Genomic DNA, 7742 nt, shown 5'->3' with positions numbered 1-7742 from the left:
GGTTCACATGATTTATTTAGGAAGCACCCGTGAATCTCAATAATATGCATAAACTTGGTAGACGAGGGAAGCATGGTGTTGATTAGATGGAGAAGTATAACGGGTAGATAACGATGTGGGAGCACTTATATGAACAAATTCTCGTTCGTCGTTATATTTCAGATATTGGTTTCACGATTTTACCTGAATATATTTCATGGTTCAGTGAAAACGAGAAATTTTTTATACTTTTTGATAACGCACGAGGCAGATCTATTTATTTTCGTTGAGAAAAACGTCCACCGAGATTGTATCATCTTTTCTTGACTAATCGTAGACGAAAAGCAAACACTTCCTGTTCGTCTTCAATAGTTCCACCGGAAACACCACAATATCCACCATATGGGTTATATTTTGAGCCCATCAGTTTACATTCTATGCCCCTACAGAGGATATTACACGTATATGGACCTGACATTTGCTTCATATAAATCATGTCTGATGGGTGGTTCTTATCCACCAACACCACCACCGTATACAACCCACTCACCGATGTAATTTTTTTCACAATTTTCATAGTTCTCAACAAGCGGTGGGATTATTCATCATACACGTTCACAGTTATTATTCCATGGAGGTAATTTTTCGACATCAGTTCCGATCCAACAAGATGAAGCTGATGTCGATGAAGATGATGAGATTAAATAGGAAAAACAACCTATACGAAGAAATCTTGTTCGAAACAGACAACCCCTACCATGTAAAACACATTCATTAAAAAAACCTCATTAATTTTTATATTATTTTTTTTTAATTTTTTGATTAAATATTATATTTTTATATTTATTTTTTATGTTAAATGTGATGTTTTTAATTGAATGTTATGTTTAGATGTGATGTTTTTATATTTATGTTTAATGTTATTTAGTTTTTATGTTTTTATATTATGTTTAATGTTTTTATATTATATTTTTGGGTAAATTACATTGTTCCTCATTGAACTTTACTCTCTCCTATTTTTCTCACCGTACTTTCAATTTTTCTATTTTACTCATTGATCTTTACAGATTGAATAATTTTGCTCACTCTGTCGTTAACTTTTTAATGGTGTTATGACAAGGCACAAGATTAAAATGACATCATTTTGAAAAACTCAAGTATATACCAAAACGATGTCGTTTTATAATCCTCTTATTTCCCCCATTTTTTCTCTACTTCGCAAATAAGGTGATCGATTGCCACCGCTAGCCACCACGTTATTTTTCATTTCGAATATTGTTTATCATCGTTGATGGTGGTCGATCGGTCTCAAAATTCATGGGTCGGTTCGTCTCGACCCTTTAGTCCAATCTAGTGGTTGTTTTATTGGAAAATATCGTAAAATTCGTGAATCTCGATTCAAATGTTTCAGCTTCCTCACTTTTAATCTCTAATTTGTGGACTTTGAATCAATTTCTGACAAAATAGAGGTCAGATTCAGACTCAAGGTGTAGAGGCGAATAGACCTATGGAATTTAGGATCGAACGACTACCATCTACGGCGGTCGACGGTGATCGGCTATGACATCCGACTACCTTCTGTTTTTATTTTATAGTTGAATGAGCAAAATATGAACGAGAGTAAAGTTCAGTGAGAAATCATGTAATTTACCCTTTTATTTTATAATAAAAATTGACACATCATCACACAGTTAGAGAGTTAACGGCAGAGTGAGCAAAATGATTCAATCTATAAAGTTTAATGAGCAAAATAGAAAAATTAAAAGTACGATAAGTAAAATAGGAGAGAGAGATAAAGTTCAGTGAGGACGGTGTCATTTACCCTATATTTTTATATAATGTTTAATATTTTTATATTATATTTAATGGAAAATTATATTTTTATATTTATTTTTAATGTTTAATGTTATGTTTTTTTATGTTTAATATTTTTAACTGAATGTTATATATTTTAATTATATATTTAATATTAATTTTTTAATTATTTTTTAAAATAAATTGTAAAGGTGTGTTCTACCTAACATGACTTCTAGGTGAACTGTCACATTAATATAAGACGTTTTACGTAGAACACACTTTTATTGAATCAAATGTTATGTGTATAAAGTGTATCCTACAAAATGTACTTTCGTGTCACTTTATATGAGAATATAATATTTTAATAAATATTGATCAAAGAATGTTATTTCGATAATTTTATTTTATTTTTGTGATTTTTAAGTAATGTCACCGGCTACTTGCTCTTGGGATCCACGTGCAAAAGAAAATGAATAAAGTTCCGAGCCAAACTTGGTAGTGCAAGCCACGAAATCCATAACACCCACAAACCTATACGGGTGATCCGATCCGATCCGAGTTGTCATATTAGGGCCACCGGAGCGACTCACAATAAAAATCTCGAAATTTTTTAAAATTTCTATTAAAGCACGTAAAATCGTAAAAAAATTTATATATTAAAAGTAGAATTTAACAATTTTAAGAAATAAAACAGGTTTTAGACTCGGATATAAAAACAAAATACAACCTACATGCCCCCAAATCACATGTACCGTACTCCGCAAGCAACGTCGGTAGAACTCCTTTACTGATGTCGATAGATGCACTGATTTGATTCTTTTAACCTGAAATGGTGAGTAAAAAGTGAGTTTTGAGAACTACCAAGTGATGCTGAAGGACATGCATATAAATGGGAAAGCATAAATTTTCCTTATTGATTCAGACGTTTACAGGTTTTCGGGATGAGCTGAGGTTCCACTGATATTTCTTTGAGTAAAAGACATGGAGATTTCAGTTCAGAGGAAACATTCATAGACCCAAGTTCAGGAGATCAGAATAGGATATCTAGTGTGTTCCAACCAAAACAGAGTAACATATATAGATCCTTTAAAAACGTTAGTGGTTTAAAACATATTTTAAAACCACAATAATACCCTCCCACCGAACACCTTTATGTAGTTTCCCCAGAACTGCATCCATAAGGACTTACTCTAAGCACATAACAAAGGGCCACCCTAAGGGAGTACCTTGGGGCCTATTGTAACACCCCAACCCGTATCCGAGTCCGAGGTGTCACATTGACTTTTCAAAACTCTTTTATTTACAAATCCACCAAAATCTTAAATTCATCATTTGAAAAAGTGAGTACTTTATAGAAATAATTATAATTAAATCGTTTTACAAACCAATCAGAGCATATTCAATCCAAATCTTGTAGCTACATGCCAACTAAATTTTGTAACACAAAATACATAGACTCCATAGGTTTCTGATCTGATATTCGTAAGGAATGTGCTAACCTGTCTTGCTCCTCTTACTTCTCTTCTCGTTTCTATAACCTACGTGTGAAACAATCACACGCTAAGTCTTTGACTTAGTGAGGCATTAAATTATAAAAGAACTCCAACTATTTACACATGCATGAACATATCATCTTATAATGCCACATCAAAACAATATAACATTATATATAACATATATATATCACACATTATTTTAAATCTCTAACCTTATTCCACTATCAATATTCTTATCATTTATATCTTATAATTATATCCTCTTATATCTATTCTTTTACTCAACATATTATTCAATTAACCAAGAAATAAAGACATCATCATATAAATCATATCAGATTATCTATTAAGAAATACACGCATACATATAAAGCATCATTAGTCACTTATCATTTAATCACATAGCACATATACTTAACCTTCTTAATCATGTACTATACATATACCTCATCATGTCCTTGCTATAAAATTTATCATATCACAACATATATTTTTTTATTATCTCTTGATTAGCCCATGTACATATGTGAGAACTATTAATATGTGAGTCTCTAGAGGTTGTGCACTAATGCTGTCACCACAGCTCGTATAAATGCACCGAAGTGCCATGTAGAATTGCACCGAAGTACCGCGTAGAATTGCACCGAAGTGCCATATAAAATGTCCCTAAGGACCACGTAGAAAATTCCTTAAGAATCATATACATATGAAAAGGATCAAGTATGTGTCTCCAAAGACATCACACATGTTCCAAGGAATACATATATATCCCGAAGGACCGCTTAGACCCTCGACTCTTGGCATGCCAACTATACCTCTAGCTCTAATGACACATAACATGGGCATTAATATTTATGTTATCACGCATTCGCATATACACATAGTCTTATTATTACATTTTTATAAGATCACACGTAGTTAGGTAGTTCATTTCCATATAAATCATACATACACGTAGATCACTTGCACGTAGAACATCTTCATATAATCATATGATTCACTTTCACTTATCACATATACTTTTTCTTTCATATATCTCATGGCATATATCACATGGCTCTTTATTTCATTCTCATATGATCACATAATCATGTAGTTCCCTTCTCATATCACTTTTCATGGTTTTACATAAACATATATCATATATTATTCATATATATATATATATATATATATATATCCGCAAATACATGTAAGCCCATATTTTCTTATCTTATAACTTACGTTACAAATGCCTGTAATCTTATGACTTATTGTTAAGTAACTCAAATAACATTGTATTATTACATACTTTGTTCCATAACCATATATTCACATACATTATAATTACCTAGTTTACTCCATTTCACACATAGTCACATAATCACGTAATTTACTTACAAATAGATCATTTCCATACCTAAATCATATAACACCCAATTCTTCCTCATAAAATTATATTATATATTCATATAATATCATATTATCCTATAATTAAATACTTATCTTATGGTTTGGTATCATCATTTATACTCAATTCCCTTCACTAATATATTATTCTCATATTACTCTATAGTCTAATCTTATTTAACTCACCACCTTTCTCATGTAGTCATATAAATCTATTATATTGATTCTTATAATTGATCACGTATACTATGTAACATGTATGGTCACCTATCATATAACCTATTTCACATTCCCATGTAATCATATAGATCATTCATATTAATTCCTATAACTTATCACAATACATGTATTCACATAAATCATTTAATACATATTGTAATATATATCACATATACCCAAATCAAACATATGCATATGATCATAAATTCATGCATTCTAATATAAGAAATAGACTCATCGCAAGTCTTATTTCCATTAAACATCATAAACTAACTTGTATACATTCACCTTGGCCTCACTAAGTTCCAATCCCCTTTTTTGATTTCCTTTCTTTCGATCGAATCTTAACTTGATGATCATCCCGGAACTTGTTCATGCTCGATATCTACATGTTTATACATTGATACATATCAGTATCTAAGTGATGTATTCTAATCTATCATTTCTTAAACCAAAAGAAAGACCTAATTCTATTTTCCCTTGAAGTGCATCGATACATTCTATAGTGTACCGATGCATTCTTTAACATGTACATCGATACACTACCCATGCATCGATACACTACCCATGCATCGATACACAAATCACCTTCGATGTTTTAATTTTAAGGGGGTACATCGATGCACTCCTTATGCATCGATGCACTAATTGTCGATGTTTCCATTTTTAATAGGTGCATCGATGCACTTCCTGTGCATCGATACACACTGAACAATTTCTGGAAATACCCTTGATGCATCAGTACACATTGAATGTGCATCGATGCACATAGTCCAAAATTCATTTTTAAGCCTGAAAATCACTCCAATTCTACTTAAACACTTCATATTACATCCTCTACCATATTCTTAACTCTCATATACATACTTAAACTCATTTCTACTCCTTTATCACCCTTTAAATCTCAAAATACCTTTCTCCATATGGAAATCAATAATCATACAAATTTTTCAATATGTTCTTAATTCAATTCTATCACTTCATATCTCTTAATTAAGTTGATGACAAGTCAAATTTATCTTCTAATTTGAGTAATGAACTCTATTCTAAGATTTCATTTGAAATCTCTTAATCTTTAATCTCTCTTAACTCCACCATCCTTTACTTTTAAGATGATTTAAGCTTTCTTTAAGCTTAATTATCATCTAATGATTATAAACAAACCTTGAATTCAACAAGAAATTATCTAACAAGAGGACTTACCTTTGCAACCTTGGATCACGATAGAGAGAAAGAAGAAAGATGAAGAGAACTCTAGAACTTCATTTTTCTTCTTCCCACGTGGTTTTCTTATCTTATAAGGGAAAATAAAAATCTTCCTTGTCAAATGACCATTTTACCCTTTACTTCATTTAATAATTACCAACAATCTCTCAAAAATATTTTAAAATAAGTCCCTATATTTTACAATCTTTTAAAATCATACTTCAAAGTTTCAAAAATTCTATTTTAGTCACTAACCCTGATTTTGGGATATTACACCTATGGGCCTACCCAAGGGTCTCCTTAGGTCTGTAACGATTTACCAGCTTAATCAGAGCTAAACCTCCATACTTCATAATCCTACCCATACAATATCTAGTAGAAATCAAATTTAACAGTAAATTGTAATATCAATATTGTGGTCCAGAAAAATCTCGTAAGAGTGACAATGAAATAAACGACATAACTTCCCTCCACTCGTACACCATATGTAGTCCCATGATTTACCCAAGAAAGGGTCTTGGGGCTTGAGAACCTACCCAAGAAAGTTTCTCAGGGGCCTCAGAGCTTACCCAAGGGTCGCCTTAGGTCCATAAGGAATTATTAGCTTGATTAGAGCTGAACCTCCATATTCCATCCTACCCAGATAATGTTCCAATAAAACAGTTCAAGTAGTAACCAGTAGGTCCCATGATCCATAAATCAGGAACAATTATATTTTCTAGTGAAAACAGGTAATCAGAGAACACATACCATGTAGCCATGGTTCATAAGCCAGTAAATCAGTAAATCATAAATTTCGGTGAAACACATTTTAAAATAGATAAAACAATCATGTAGTACATAGGGAACACACTAGAGGATCCAAATATTCTTCAGAGGTACTTGGTATTTATCAGGTAGGAAACCATGAAACTTTCTATAGTTTAATAGGATTTTAGAATCAATATCCCTATAAAAAGGGGGTTTGATAGCTAACTGATTCATCATTCTTTCGGGAAGTGATTTATCAAGATCATTAGTATTTCAGATATTTTTCAGAGGCAATTAAGTAATCAGGAAGCCATTCATAATCTTTTACATCAGAGTTATTAAAGATTTAGATATAACAAGAGTGTTCCCATTATTCAGGCAGAAAGGAGTATTCCGAACATTTTAATTTCTGATGGATTCTTAGTAACTTAATCCAATAAGGGTAAAATGGTAGTTTGCATTATTATGAATTTATACCGAATTATCATGATTTCGAGTCAAATCGTACTAATTGATCTCTACACTGTAAAACTTGTCAATATTCTAGACTGATACACTTCACGAATAATCACTTCTTAATATTGATTACACTTGTTGAACTTATCACTTTCAGAATCAACATTGAATGGAACTAGAGGAGGCGATCATGTATTTGATAGTATTATACATTTCTAGGATGTATCAGTATCAAGAATACTCAACACACTTGAGTTATGCTCCAAAACCTTTAGGGATGATACAACATAAGTTTATTGATGTTTCTAGAATTTATCCAAAGACATTCACTTATTTCAAGTTGTTAGAATATTTGGGTCACTTCCACACTCGATGTTACTTCGGTCATCTTAGAGTTTAAGGTATTCCAATTCTTTTTTGGGTTTAGGGGTATTTCATTCATTTGAATAT

Source organism: Hibiscus syriacus, unplaced genomic scaffold, assembly GCF_006381635.1.
Source record: "Hibiscus syriacus cultivar Baekdansim isolate YM2019G1 unplaced genomic scaffold, ASM638163v2 tig00112289_pilon, whole genome shotgun sequence".
NCBI lineage: Eukaryota > Viridiplantae > Streptophyta > Magnoliopsida > Malvales > Malvaceae > Hibiscus > Hibiscus syriacus.
Note: the sequence above shows the minus strand (reverse complement) of the source record.